Here is a 16,178-nt window from a genome sequence, read left to right as displayed (position 1 = left end):
ATGTTCTATTTATGAGCAATAAATGAATTATTCCCTTAAAATTGTAGAATGTCAAATCAATTTTAATACACTTTTGAATTTCTAAAGTTTTCAAAAAAATTAATAGTATTACAATATATGTACTTTTAAAGTTTATAATTTCATACTCAGACTAAGCTACAAAATAGCTTGTAAATCAGATAATAACAAGTAATATAAAAGAATACATAAATATCTTTTATAACCAAACAGATGAAAAACAAAAGCTTCTTTAGCTTAGTACACCATTTCCTATATAGGTATAGATAAGTTATTTTTGAAGAGGATTTCAATCTATCATGAAATAAGGACAATAGAATCTTATGAAATTACAGACTTCCGCAGAACAACAGAAACTATTAAGTGAAGGAAGGGCCTAAGAACAGAAGAAAATCGTCACAAGTTCTATTTGTTAACTTGAAATGAGTTTGGAGCATGTAAGTTAGAAATGGGACATTGAATTGTGGGGCAGAGATTTTCATAGAAGAGACAAAGTAGAACATGTGTGATAGGAAAGTAGAGGGTTAGATATTGGAAATATAGATGTTTAAGTAGGGATAGAGTGTGGGGAGGGGAGATACTATGGACTTGGGAGTGTTAACCAAAATTGGTGATGTATGAAAGAGCCAAAACCTACTCTTTTCTAAGATAGTTAAAATACAGTAAAAGGTATTTTGAAGAGACAGATCCTCATCCAGAAGCCATAGGTTATTAAATGAAAGCTTCACCAACAGATGTGATATATCTTCAGTTATGGGTTCTTGATAAAGGATGCACAAAGAGCATCAAAGAGCATCACAGGTAATTAATTGGTTGTTTGTTGCCGCTATTGTCGGCAACATCAAACACTTCAGTTGCAGGAAACACAAAAACTAAGCTAGAAATGACCTGGTAGTTTCTTTTTTGCTAGTTATTTTTTCCGTTCTGGAAGTTGCTATCTATATGAGATGCCAGTGATAAAAATAATAATAAAAAAGATGCAAGTCCCATGAAATATAATATCAATCTGGTAGACAAGATGTACCCACTGACAATTTAGTGGCATGGTTGTTATCGAGGTAACAGATTTTTGATTGACTTTTGGATCCACTTCACAAAAGGGCTTTACGCCTGGTCAATCTGACCAAAAGTTCATGGCTTTTAAGTTCATGGGCCTTAGAAGAAAACAAGGTATATTGTTTTGATACATGGACATGATGTCAAACGGTCTTCTAAATATTTGTTTGATCCCATAGATTATTGCTTCTATGAGCTGTAGTCAGAGAAGTGTCTGGTTGAAGTGAATGATGAAATAACGAGAGTAAGTGACTTTTCAGTGGTTATAGATAATGGAAGATCTATGTCATTTCATCCATGGACTGGGAAAAACACAGAAAAGGAAGAGAAAATCATATAAGATAAGGAAGTTGGAACAGCATGCTGTGAAAAGCTATTATCTGGATACAGCGTGACAGCACCAGAGGCTGTGTGTACAAGACCTTCACAAGACTGTGCTAACATTTCATCACAAAGAGAAAGGGGCTATCTAGACTCATTCATTCCCAAGGCAATTGCATACAGTTAATGATTTCTGGAAGAAAGAGGTTTCCTTCCCCAGTGATAACCAAAATTAAGTTGCTTATGGTCAGATAAATAGCTCTACACAACGTTTATGAAGGAATTCTATTTTGTCAATTGTTGGACTTGATGATTATGCTATTGGGGTTTTGTTCAGAAAAATCTCTTCCTGTGCCTATAAGTGCAAGAGAGTATGTTCTGATTTCTCCTTTCTAAGATTAATTTTTTGAGGCCTTCTTATGAGTTCTTGGATCCACTTTGTTCTGAGTTTTATGTAGCATAAAAGCTAGTGATCTAGTTTCATTCTTCTATATGTAGCCATTCAGTAGGACCAGCACCATTTGTTAAAGATACTGCCATTTCTCCAGTGTGTAATTTTTACCTCTTTGTTTAAAATCTGTTGTCTGTAGGTATGTAGACTTATTTCCAGGTTCTTAATTTTATGTTATTAATCACCATGCTTATTTTATGTCAGATCATAACTTTTGGGGTGTGTATTATATAAAACTGAGTATTAAAGTTCTGTGGAGGGTTTCAATTTACCTATATGTTTATCTCCATCTATGCATTTATACTTTACAATGAATTGATGTTAGAAATTATATGTATTTTTTCATTTGCAGAACTCTTATATGTATTTGATGAAGAATAGATCTGATAATAATGAACTGCTCAGTTTTTTATCTCTAAAATATTGCAATTATTTCATTTATATTTCAAAAAATCCTTTTCTGATTGTAACATTTTTGACTGAAAGGGTGCTTTTTTCATTTCAGTATTTAAAATAATAAGATCACAGTATGATGGGTCAGCAAATTTGGGATCAAAACATTTTGCTTAATAACATCATGATCACTTAACTGATCCTCTGAAATTTTCTGTTGTGTATGGGTTTTGATAGATTAGAATCTGTCTTTGTGAAGACTTGTTATGTTGACTCATGTAGGACTTTTTAATGTAGTAGACCAGGGTATCTATATATCTTAAGAGACTTGGGGAAAATTTCAGAAATTATTTCACTAATTATGCTTCATACTTTCTGGGTCTTCCCATTTCAAAATGTGGCACTGGAGCACACCTTTACTTGGGAGGCAGAAGTAGGCAGGTCTCTGTGAGTACAATGCCTGTCTGGTCTACAAAGTGAGTTCTAGGACGTCAGAGCTGTTACAGAGAGCAAACCTGTCTCAAAAACCCAAAAACTAAAAACCAACTATATAAACAAACAAACAAAATCTAAAATGCAAAAACTTATTCACCTAGTAATACCTCACAAGTCTCAGAATGCCTTCATCCTTTCCTTAGAGTTTAGTCTGTAAAAACTCTGCACATGTATGCAGTGGATTTTGGTAATATCCATGCCTCTACCTCCCAAGTAAATATTCTCCTCAAAACACTTCTGACTTTTAACTTCATATCTTCTTTAAAACACATAACTAAATGAGTCTCCTTAGCACTATCCATATATGTGAGCATGGGGAAGCTTTCACTGGCTATCCCCACCAAAGAAAAATGAATCTCCATCCCTCTGTAATCCAACAATTAACTCTTCAAATGGAGTAGGTCATTGGGAGCCCCTCCTACCTCCATATTTTGTTGTCTTCTTACCCCTCCTTTGAGTAATTTTAAATGTCCTACTTCCAATCTCATGCTTTCCTGTTTTGGACAGTCATGATTATTGTTTGATCCTAGATTCAAGCCCAGGATCCTGAAATAAGGTGAAGCCTCAAATGTGGCACTACAGGTGTGACTATTTCTGTTTGCCAGAGGATACTGTTCTAGGGATCAGGATGTTGTCTTGTAGCACTGAAAATATTAGGATTTGGGGAGAGGATGCAGTGTGACAGAGGTCCGAGGTCCTCTGTGATTTGGATATTATTGCAGTTTTTCTACCAAGGATGCAATTTCTCTGATAGTTTGAGACACTGAGTTGCTAAATAAAGGACACCATTTTTCCTCAAATGAAGGTGAGATTATGGTTCTAAAGATCCACAGTAGGTCAGTCCATTGGGAAACAAATATCAATTCTTTGGGGGAATAACTTGGTGTCGGATGCCCAGCAAGCTCAATTGTCCTCTAATAAGGTAAGGAGTGAACCTTGGGAAACTCTTGATGGTGCAATATCAAAGTCATTCTGCAGAGTGTTTGCTGCCATTTTTAAGGAAAACTAGAGCAGACACGTTGCCACAGTTATTTATGTAAACTGATATTTGTGAGACTTTTATGAGGCATTCAAAGCCAATATGAGATTGCCATGCTGTTAGTGTTCATATTTTCCTAAAGCAAAAGTTTCTATGTTTCCGAAATTATTGCAGATATCAGTTGATTTGTCCCAGAAAACAGCATTTCTACTGTTTCAAATCATTGCTTTTAGAAAGTCATTTGATATCCTTGGTTGTCTTCCATTACAATTTTCTTGAATAATTAATATGACTTTCAATTTAACTATAATTATATGTGAAACTGAGCAACAAAATTTTAATTCAACATTTCAAAATGAGAAAACTACAGGTTTATTTTTCCCTACTGAACCTTGATTCATTTCTGTATTCCTGCTTTAAGCTTATAAAAGCATAGCATTAATTTTTAATTTGCATTTTATATCATCAAATTGTTATTGTATGCATAAAAATAAAATTTATGTGTTTCAGTATATAAAGTGATAATAGATATCACAAATTTAAGAGATATAATAACACTCTATTATCATTACCAAAAATAAAAATATGATTTTTGGTTTTAACTTAACATAATCATAATAGTTTTTCTTTTTGTATGTAGTGGTATGTTAATGGTGAAACTATAAAAATGGCTAAAATACAGCGATTTGCTACAATAATTTTTATTTTTCTGTTATACAAAATTGTTCTGGTTCTAGTGTTGTTCTCATATCAGAAACCCATTTTGTGTTTCATCTCTGCTCCTCCAACTCTTCTATTTTTCATGTAAAGGGATGGAGGTTGTGAGAAATGTATATTTACTGTTCAGTTCTAGAAAGAAATCTCATTATTTCTTTGCATAATTTATGGAACTGACTAACCACTTGACTTTGGGTGTTTGCAAAGAAAGTTAGGAAGAACAGACCATTTTCAAGTAGCTACCATTCAGAAATTAACTCCACAGATTTTTATAGTTAAAATGATATATAATAAAGACAATTTTAAATATTGGAATCAAATTCAAAGACAGACATATATATGTAAATATTCTTTGTAATTGGTCAATGCACAATTTTGTATCTAATTTATTATATATATGGTTGAAAACATAGTTCAATTTTGTGAGATTAGTCTCTTCATTATCTTAACAATTTATTTTTTAGCTTTTTTAATTATTATATTTTTTCATATATTTTATGTAGCAACCAAATTTTCTCCTCCCTTCCCTCCTCTCTTTTCCTCCCTCATTTTTCCCTTCCTCTCCCCATCTACTCATTTTTGGGGTAGACCTCCCATTGGAATCAACAAAACATGGCACAGCAAGTTAAGGCAAGACAAAGCTCCTTTTCTTTCATCAAGGCTGGGTAAGGCAACCAGCATTGGGAATAGGTTCCCAAAAGCCAGCTCAAGGGTCAGCAATAGACCCTGATCACAATGCTAGGAGCCCCGCAAACAGACGAAGCTACACAAATAAAAGTCATTCATATTATTGTATAGCCATCACACTGTATTCAGAACCTTTTATCTTACAAAACTGAAACTGTGCTCATTAAGTCAAGCTGCCGCCACCACCCTTGAGATTCTTTAGTGACTGAGAAGGGAGAATGATGTCACAGAAAGCAAGGGATTCAGGGTATGAAGGATGCTGAGCAGTGTACTGCCTCATGACAAAGCGGCCGAGGGAAGAGGAATTCTATTTAGAAGTTATCAGAGGAGCCTGGGCTGTTTGCTCATTCATGACGAGGAGGGACATAGTTGATAAAAACATTACAGAATGAACCTGGAAAGGAATGGAATGACCTTGCCCTGTAGGTCTCTGATCTGTGGCAGACGGCTACATTGAAATCAGTCTTCCCAGTCATAGCCAGGTCAGTTGAGTAACAGGCAGTAGCTGAAAACCAGACTTGGTCTGAGTTCACGGGACGTCCGTAAAGAAGATGACCGATTGAAGCTACACTGGATACACCTGGGGACAGTACTCGAGGTGGAAACTGGCAGGATGTGAGATGGAATCCCTGGTGGCATCCATACTGCTACTTCCATAGCAAAAAGACATGAGATAGTTCTGGGAACCGGACAGTTGGTTCCAGTTGGAACCAGTTGGAAATTCCTGGAAAGATACTAACCTGTGAAGTCTTAGCAATTTCATTTAAGGACTCTTAACCTTAATTTTACTGATTCTAAAAGAGTAACATTTCTTTTATGTCTAATGATTTTTTCTTTGAAATATTTCCCAAAGTGTCATAAATATTTATTCTTAAGTGTTTTTGAGATTTTATTAATTTTATGATTTAAAGTATTATATTTATCAAATTATTTTTATATCCTGATGTTGTGAATCAAAGTTCTTGATTTGTCTTTGTCCTCTTCTGAATGTTCTAGGTATTTATCACTATTTTTATGAAACACATTTTTTTTCTCATCTACCAGCCTCCTTCTCCCTTGTTCAAAGTCAAACTTTGAGATATATAGCTTTCTTGGCTTTGTTTCATTCCATAGACTTTTTAGTATTTATCTTTAGATTAATCCTGGGTAATAATCAGCAAAAATTCTTCAACTTTGTTTATGTTTTTGGAAGTTATGCTGTACCATAATTTTCTGTATTCTGTATTTTACAATATTTTTTTTTACTTTTAGTTATTTGTAGAGGTTTACTTACACTGTGTTTAGAACTGCATCATAAAATAGATATGAGTAAGATGTTATGAAGTTGGATCTTTCTTTTTTACCAAAATTGAATATTCTTGTCATTTATTTAGAATTTTAGAAGTTTTAAAGTAATGTGATTAATATTATCATTTTATTCTAATTTGTACTTAGATTATTCTTTTATTTCCTCTTTGTTAATTGCTTTGTCTTATCTTCCTCTTCCTTCTTCAATCTGATGAATTATTTGAGTAAATGAATGTACCAATAGTCAAAGCAAAATTTTGGTGATTCGTATGACATTAACAAAAAATAAAGAAGTAATCAATGGAATGAAATAAAATGTTTGTAAGTCATACATTTGTCCAGAGATTACTCTCTGTAATAAATAATTGATATTTTTGCTAATAAGACCTGTTTAAAAAATACTAAAGCTGTTTTTTTAAATGTGCAAAGATGGGAGTGATGCAGGGATTATGTATGAATTTTTCAGACACACACATTTTACAACAGAGAGAAATAGGATTGAAATGTATTTTTCTTTTATCAACATATTTTTATTAATTCTTTAGAAATTTCATATTATGCACTCTGATAAATCACTTCTCACTCCTTCCAAGTCTGCTCCCTGATCCCTAATGACCCCTCCCAAATTTAAAAATAGAAAACAAGTCTAATTTGTGCTACCTATAGAGCATGGTCAAACTTTCAGTGACTTGCCAGTTAAATAGGCAGTTCCTCCCCACCACTCCTACCAGAAACCATCAATTATGGAGAACTTAGCATCCTTATCACACATTTTAGGAGTTCTGTTCATTGGCTTCCATGTCCTTTGTTTATGCTGCAGCCTAAAATGTATTTATCTATAGAAGTTATTTTGATGTACAGCAAATGTTAAAAGATACTCAATATAGGTAATCTCTGAGGTGAGGATGTGGGGATAAACTCATCCCATTACTACTCTATAAGATCAAAGATGTATATTTTTCAGAAACAAATATAAAATGATCAGTGTTGGTGAGAATGAGGGAAATCTGACCTCTTTCATATTGGTGATGAAAGTAAAAAAAAATGATGCAGCTATCATTTCTAACATTAGAACATTCTTTTAAAAAGTTATGACATTGCCAGATGATCCACATAGTGATTTGAATGATAACGCCCCTCCCCCATACACTCATATGTTTGAATACTTAATTTTCAGTTAGTAGAACAGTTTAGGCGGTGTGGCCTTGTTGGAGGAGGTGTGTACTGGCAGCGTGCTTTGTTGATTTTTGTTATCTCTCTCTCTTTCTTTTCTTTTTCTCCTCTCTCTCTGCTTCAGGAGTGCAGGTCAAGATGTGAACTCTCACCTCTTCCTTCAGAAGCATGGGAAGGGAACAGACACAAGTGAATCCTTGAAGCTGATGCTCTTTAGCCAGCCAACCTACAAAATAGATTGTTCAATGAGAGATGATGTCCCAAACTAAAGGAGTGAGCAATCAAGGAAAGGCACCCCACTTTGTCCTTGGACCTTTACACACATGAAAGCAGATGTTCATCCACACGTGAACATAATAAAGTCAGAATATCACAGACACAAACATTTGCATACACATACAAAAATAAAAATATTTCACACAGTATTACAATGTATATTTTGTATCAGATGGAACATTACATATTATCATTTAGAATAAAAATGGAGAATTATAAGTTAATAAAATACAATAAATAATAACTTTCTGTGATTATTATTGCTTTTGTAATTCCTGAGCCAATAAATACTGTCACCAGTATAATAAGCTCTCACTGCTTACTATAAAAAGAAATATTAAATGCATGTGATTACGAAAATGTTGAAATTACACTGGGATGTTAGCTGGGAAATCTCTTTGATACAGAGGAAATGACATTTCCTCTTCTTTCTACTTTACTTTTTCTTATGCTGGACCTTAGCAGCAATGACAAAATTGAGGACAAATTGCTGCAATCCTAGATTGCTGCAGATAAGGGACAGAGCCATTTCCTGCTGGCTGCAACCAGACATTATCCACTGTCTATCATCTCTCAGGTGCGAAAAGAGTACATGTGTACTTCCTGTTCAACAAAAGATCATTATTAGCTTGTTACTACTATCCTTAGTTCAGCCAAATCTTAGCTAAAGTACTTGTAGGTCAATTCTGTTAAAAATATTTTTGTATTCTCTTTATGAAGGTCAGAAAATCCACATACTATATTTTTCAAGGTTACTATACTAATGTGCCAGTAAATGGATGTGATTCCTTTTGACATAACTTAGGAATTCTGAAATTTTTACTAGGAAAGCTTCATGTCTCAGGAATTCCTAGCCTATATTTGCTGAAGGACTGTGCTGGCCAAATTAAATGCTATAATTCAAATCTCATGCGCTGACATCTGCTCCTACATTTCAACACCATGTGATCTTTTTATGTCATAATATTTATAATGATTTATTTTCTAATTTTGACAGATAGAGAATCATTAATATTCATGTGTTGCTGCATTTAGATAGCCCCAGAGGCCCAATATTCCATTTAGAAACAGTATATTTTCTAGCTTAGGGAAATCATGTTATAAGAGACATCATTGCAGAAAAACAAAAACCTGAAATTAATCTTTTGGTTTTACATTTATGCATTTGTAATTTTTAAAAAATAACTAAGAATGTCCGGATCTCATAGTGGACCATAATGAAATAGAAAAATGTCTTTTCGTCATCTCACAGCTATGCCAAGGTGGAACCCTACTTTGGAAAATTATGACAAAGAGGCATGAAACTGATGAGTTATGTTGCCAGAATTCAGAAATTTCAGTTAATAATACACAAGCGATATGATAACATGTGATTTTCTATTTATATTCCATTTGTTATATTTTAATTAAACCATTTCATTCTTTGTGTCAGAATAGACACATGAAAGCAAGAAGAAACTCTGCAGGAATCTCCAGTGCACTCCTTCTACTTTGTGCATCCTATTGGCAAGCATCTTTACCCACTGAGCCACATCATCAACTCACATTTTAAAAACTTGGATTTATAACATATCCATTAATTGTCAAAATCATTACATATAATATTCAGTCACAGAAAGACCACCATGAAACTCTATGATTACACAAATTGTGGTTGGAAAATTAAGTTAATATTTATTGCATAATTCTAAAAATGAAAATGAATAAAAAAAGAACAGTATTTATTAAGTAGTGTGTTAACACTCTGATGACCACAGACTTATCTGCCAATTTCAATGATATAGTGACATGGGGTTGACCTCTGTATTCTGTGAATACCATTGGTTTATAAAAAAAAATCTGTCTTAGTTTCTGCACAGGGCCGAAGATAGGTAGGCAGGAAAAGCTTTAAAAATTGTACCACTATTTTGTGCAGGGAGCAATGGAGAATGTTATATCTCATGCTTTTGTGGAAAAAATTCAGTGAAACATCCAGTCCCATTTCTGTATTTCACCTGCTTTGACCCTGTGTCAAAGAGCAACCTCTGCTAATAAATGAACTAAATATTTTAACTATAATTCTGACTTGATAACTGTTTTGGTGTATGTAATTTTACAATATTAAAATTAAAACGTTCCTTTTTATTTGGACAGAAAAGGGGAAATGGTATAGGAAGTCCAGCTGTTTATGTGCTGCTTTTACCAATTAATGAATGAAGTTACTTTGGCCAACAGCAGGGCAGATGGTGGAAGGTGAAATTTCCAAGCAGAGTTAGGAGGAAAGAAAGCAGAGTCAGGGGGGCCACGTACTTGCCAAAAGAGAAAGATGCCAGTGGGAGCCTGCTGTAACCTTACCGATAGGTCATGACATCATGGTGATGCACAGATTAATAGAGATGAATCAAATTAAGATATAAGAGTTGGCTAGCAATATGCCTAAATGATCCAAATGGTGGTCTTATTAAAACAGTTTCTGTGTGATTATTTCAGGTCTGAGTGGCTCAGAACGAACAAGCAGCTTTCAACTACAGATTCTGGCCTCAAGATCTTTTCCTCTTGCCTCTTGGAAACAAAGCTGACAAAATGACCCTCACACTCTCCAGACAGCCTTAAGACTTCCTGCTGTCTATCTAACCAACAGTGTATTCAGCCTCTACACGGCAGTTCCAGCCTCCAAGTCCTAGTGTTTTAAAGAGTCCTGATGCCTAACCTTGCCAGCTCCTCAGCATCACCCTTTTCACTTTGTAAAATTAGTTAGGGAAGTCATTAAAACTGGTTCAGATTCCATAGGAAGTGGTATCAGAACCCAGTGCTCCCTCATAGGAGAATCAAAATGTCTGTCTCTATTTCACCCACCATCACAATGTTGCTGAATACTCTTGTGGTGGTTCAGAGAGGCAGAGGATTGTCCAAATTTTCCTCCATGACACAGCCTAGTGACACATGTTATCCTCCCCTTTCCAGCTCTAAGACTGCATGGTGCTTCTCTGTCTTTTGAAGCGTGATTAATAAAAGTTCAGAGAGAGATACTGGGGTTCAACCTGAAGGTCAGAAATGCAAAAGAGTCAAACACTGACTCTTACCTTGATCTCAGTTCAAAAAAATGGCACTTCTGTCTCCAGGAATTTCAGAATGAGACTGTGTCTGGGAGTGGTTTCCTCCTGTTTTATAATGACCTCTAGGATTTGGATTAATTAATTAAATCCCCATGTACCACAGGGATTAAAGGCATGAACCACCCAGTTTCTATAGCAACTAGTGTGGCTACTGGGATTAAGGGTGGATGTTACCATTGTTTTACTCTCTGATTTTCAGGCAAGACTTATTTATTAAAATACAAACGAAATGCCACTACAGTCTATCAACTTTTCAAAGTTTAGGAAACACATTTTCCACAGAAACTAATTTTACTTAATATGATAATGTTGATGAGCCCCATAATCCAGGTTTGAAATCCTGTTACTCAACTCAGGAGATTGTATCAGGAAGCTTGCAGACTCAAGGCCAACATGAGTAATTTTGAAAAAAACCTTTGGTCCTAATAAAATATAATAAGTAAAAAGTAAGTAACTGTCACTGGAAATGTTATTGGTTATCACTTATGCTACAGAATTTACTAACTGATATTAGATATTCAAAACAATCAACCATGAAAATGCTATTTAAAATAGAGTTGTTCCTATTTTGTCTGTACAACACAAAGAAATTGTCATTAGGGATTAATAAACTTTTCAAAGCTGGCACTGTTAAGACAAGTTAATAATCTCAAGTTGTAGGTTTGAGTCATGGGAATGAGCAGAGGCTTTCTGACATGTCACTTGTTAAGAACTTTGAAAGTATAATAAAGAATGGATCTTAGTATTTTATTAAGTATCAAAATAACACAAGCACTATAACTTGAGAGGCAGAAGCAGAAGGAGGTATATGATAGTGAGGTACTTAATAAGTTCCAGTCCATCCAAGAATACACAGTCTCAAAAACAACTAGTCTTCCAAACACCACTCAGTGATCACAACATGGTAATCTTTTTTATACAATGGCTTTGATTTTTAGAAAAATTATTATAGTCATTGTATAAGAGAATGCCATGTTGTGATCATTGAGATGAAGTGTTATGTTATATTCAGATCATTTATTATTCATTAAGAATCTTCTGTGTACCAAATTCAGAATTCAAGGAATCTGAAAATTGTTCATATAAACAACTGCTGGTAAGAAATAAGCCACTGGTAGTCGAGAAGTAAATTAACTCTCATTATCTTTCCAAGGGCATTGAGAAGTATGACTTTAACATTAATGTAATTTCCTTTATGTTGCCATCATTATGGTTATTGCTGGTTGATAAATGATCATTACCCATTGCCACACCTGCTGCAACCCCAAAAGCAAAAAATATAATCCTGCTGGATTCTTTGAAAAGTTAATTTACATTGACAGGTAGCTGGGGTTCTGGAGGGCAGAATTACTGTGATTACTATTTGCTAGAAATTATGAAAACGTGTATTAAAGTGGAGGACAAATGAATTTAAGCTGAATATGATTTGCCTAGTATTTTAATTATATAACCTGGAGTGTAAACAAGAACTCCTGCAGAAAATTATTCTAAGCTAAATATAAAGATTATAGAAGACAGGTAGAATGCCTGTTCACAGAACAATTTTACTCTAGATGTGTGGCATTGAGTGGAGTACAGTTAAATCCTGTTTTTGAATTCTTATAATTTACACATAATGCCTCTTTCTTATTTTAAACAAAATTTTGAATATTTAACACACATAGAGGCTTTTATACCTAGTGTATTATTTACCTTCTATTTGTTCATAGGAATCTATTGATTCCAATAATTGTACATTTCTGGAACCCAACTTGTAGCAATATCATCAATGTATCAGTTCATGAATGTTTAATATATTTTGAGGTAAGTTTTTCTTTTTACAATTCATTTTAGTTTTTTAAAGAAATAAAGTTTTTATTTTACATGCTAATTGCAGTTCTCACTTCCTCCCCTTCTCCAATTACCTCCACCTACCCCCTCAACCCACCCCTCTCCATTTCTCAGCAAGGGTAAGGCACATTGCTTTGAGGAAGGTCCAAGGTCATCCTTACTATATTTAAGCTGAGCAAGGAATCCATTCAAAAAGAAGAGGTTCCCAAAAAGCCAGTACAAGCAGTAGGGATAAATTCTGGTGCCACTGCTAGTGGCTCAGCAGTCTGCTCCAACCATAAAACTGTCACCAACACTGGGAGGGAATAGTTTAGACCTGTGCTGGTTTATTCCCTGTCTGGCTGGAGTTGGTGAGATTCCATTAGCTCAGGTAAACTGTTTCCATCATAGTCTTGACCTTGTCGCTCGTATTCTCATTCCTCCCACTCTTCAACTGAACTTTGAGAACTCAGTCCAGTGCTCTGTTGTGGGTCTCTGCCTCTGTTTTTATCAGTTGCTAGATGAAGGTTCTATGGTGACATTTAAGATATTCATCAATCTGACTACAGGGCAATGCCAGACCGGGCACCTTCTCTTCTATTGCTTAGGGTCTTAGCTGGGGTCACTTTTGTGGATTCCGGGAATGAAACTTCCCCAGTGCCAGGTTAAAAGGTAAGTTTTTCTGAAGCAAACTGTACTGAATTGTCATACTTCTCTTCATTCTTACCTGGAATATTTTATTTTCGTATTTAGATGACATAAGTAATGATTGAAAGCACTCAGCAGTTAAATTAATAGATTTGGAAATTATTTTCTATGTTTACAGTAACTAAAAATCTATGTTCATAATTACAGATAAAAGTCATGTAAACTATATTTGGGTATTTGTGATTATGATATCATTAGGTCAGTTAATACAAATGAAACTACCAAAACTCTGTACCATTTACGATAAATGATACTACCTTCTAAATCTCATTTACAAAGTTAACTCAAAATAAATATAGTCATGGAATGTATGTATCAATATAAATTGCTATATTTGCTTTCTGTGTAATATTGAAGTTTATACCAGATGAGGAAGTATGTGTTTGCTGTAGTTTGAATGTAAATGACACTTTTTGAAAATGTTTTAAATCTTTGACCTTAAGGTATAGTAGCCCAGGCCCTCTTCTTGTCTATTTTTTTCCTTTTAGACTGCAGTTGAAATGTGATTAGTTGCTTCATACTAACAAAACACCCAAACAAACCCTTACTCATTCAAGCTACATACATGAGTTATTTGATTATAACGGGGAAATCACTAATACCATGCTATAGATTCAAGTCTGAAAGAAAAATACATCAACTGTGAAGTTTAAAATTGCTTTTAAACTTGAAGGTGGTTAGAATAAATCTAGGAGCCAAGTAAACATGTTACTAAGGAATTTTCTAGATTAAATTAGCCTCTGAGGAATTATCTAGATTATCCTAATCCCTTAATTTTGGACTTCACCTTTCCATGGATTGACTTCTTGACTTAATAAAAAGGTAAAAATGAAATGATAGCTAGAATTCTGACTCCTCTGCTTCCTGATTGAATATGGTATCATCAGTTAAATTCTTGACCCTCTATCTGTACATAAATTCTAGGACTATCATTGTGAGTCAGCACCAGTTTTATGCTAGCTGGGGATTGAACCCAGGTTTTACATATATTAGACAAGTAACTATGACCTGATCTACAGCTTTAACTCTGCTGACAAATTTTTAAATAAAATAATGATGTATATAAAATGATCAGATTGATGAAATTTAACAAATTATTTCAAGATGTATTTTAATAAGAAATATACTGCTCTTGATATAAGATTAGGAGAGCTCCTAAGAAATTATGTCAATGAAAACAGAGGCCAAGTCTGGTATTGATCAGAAAAATGAGTGAAAAGAAGAGATATGGCAGATTGCCTTCAATTATTTGTTTTTTTATGAACCAGGTGGAATACAAGTTAGTGAATATAAAACAGTTATGAAACTGGAGAGTACAAAGCCTCTTCTCTTTAATGTGGAAGAAATATTTCTTTATATGTGAATCATGACATAATAACTCCGGTGACATAGGTTTGCACTGGTATATCCTTCATAATACTTATGTCTTCCTGACTTTAAAGTGATATTAACAATTGTTCTCTGTGGAAGAAAGTAGAGAGAAAATCTTTTGCTACGTCAAAAGGCCCTCTGAACAACTATTAAGAGAATATTCAGAGTGCCCATAAAACACAGTAAGGATGGACTGTGTCTGCTAGTCTTGCCCGGACTTTTTCTTCTTTTGCATTAGCCCTAAGGTTATTCACATTAACTTTGCTTCTTTGTATAAGTTAGAGCCTGTGGGCAATTTGTTGCTGATATCCCAATGCTGGGTTCTGAGGTGGTTTCAGAGTTATGCTATTGGTTTTTACTACATACATTTGAAAATCCACCTGCCACCTTCATAAAGACCAAGGGACTTTCTCAGTTCAGCTTTGTCCCAAGACACAGTGCTGCCAAATATAGTCTGCTATCATTCTCGTCTCCAGATATTATTCTGTCATGTCTATCCACGAGTTCACATTCTTTAATCATTTCAGGCCATTTACTTTTACTTGTTTCTTGTGTGTGCTGTGTTACCTTTGTGAAAACTTTAAGTAATTTCTTGCCTTTGTGTGTTGTAAATTTTTATTCCATAGGAAAATTATTAGATAGAGGGTACGACTCATTGTCCAAACGTTGCCACATCTCACTTTTGTAGTTTTATTTTCTCTTGCAGCTTGAGACATAAAATAAAAATAAGCTCAATTATGAGTAATCATTCCATTCTTTTGGATAAGTGATTTGTGACATTATTGTTGCTTCAAAGTCCAGGACTCTGATAATTGAGCTCTGACATTCACCAAATGCACATGGTAGAAGAGAGCTCATTCCTACAAGTTGAACTCTGAGCTCTTCCTCTATCAATCATATAAATAAAAAAGTAAAAGAATATACTAGTACTTGTACCATATATATGCCATGTATCATACTTAAAGGTTATATACTATATTATATACTATAATACATTGCATATACTATAGGTGTTATAAGCGTATATATACACATACATGAATGCATGCATATATACATATATATGTATGGGAAAGAGAGAATATTATAGTTATAGCTGACCAGCATCACAGTAACACAGCTGACTTACTCATCTGACCATCCTTAAACTCTTCATCAAGTGACTCTCCTGCAAAAGTTGCATCATTAGAGATCTTACAGAAGGGGTCATCCTGAGACCTGCCCTTGGTGATTCAATGAAAACGCTGATAATAGTGCACCAGAACCAAAAGGGATTTGAATGACCATCAGTAAAACATTTATCTGCTGTGTCTTTCCCATTAACAGTGCTGTGTTCAGAGCT

The sequence above is a fragment of the Myodes glareolus genome, chromosome 5, assembly GCF_982192425.1.
Source record: "Myodes glareolus chromosome 5, mMyoGla1.1, whole genome shotgun sequence".
In the NCBI taxonomy this organism is placed as follows: Eukaryota; Metazoa; Chordata; class Mammalia; order Rodentia; family Cricetidae; genus Myodes; species Myodes glareolus.
Note: the sequence above shows the minus strand (reverse complement) of the source record.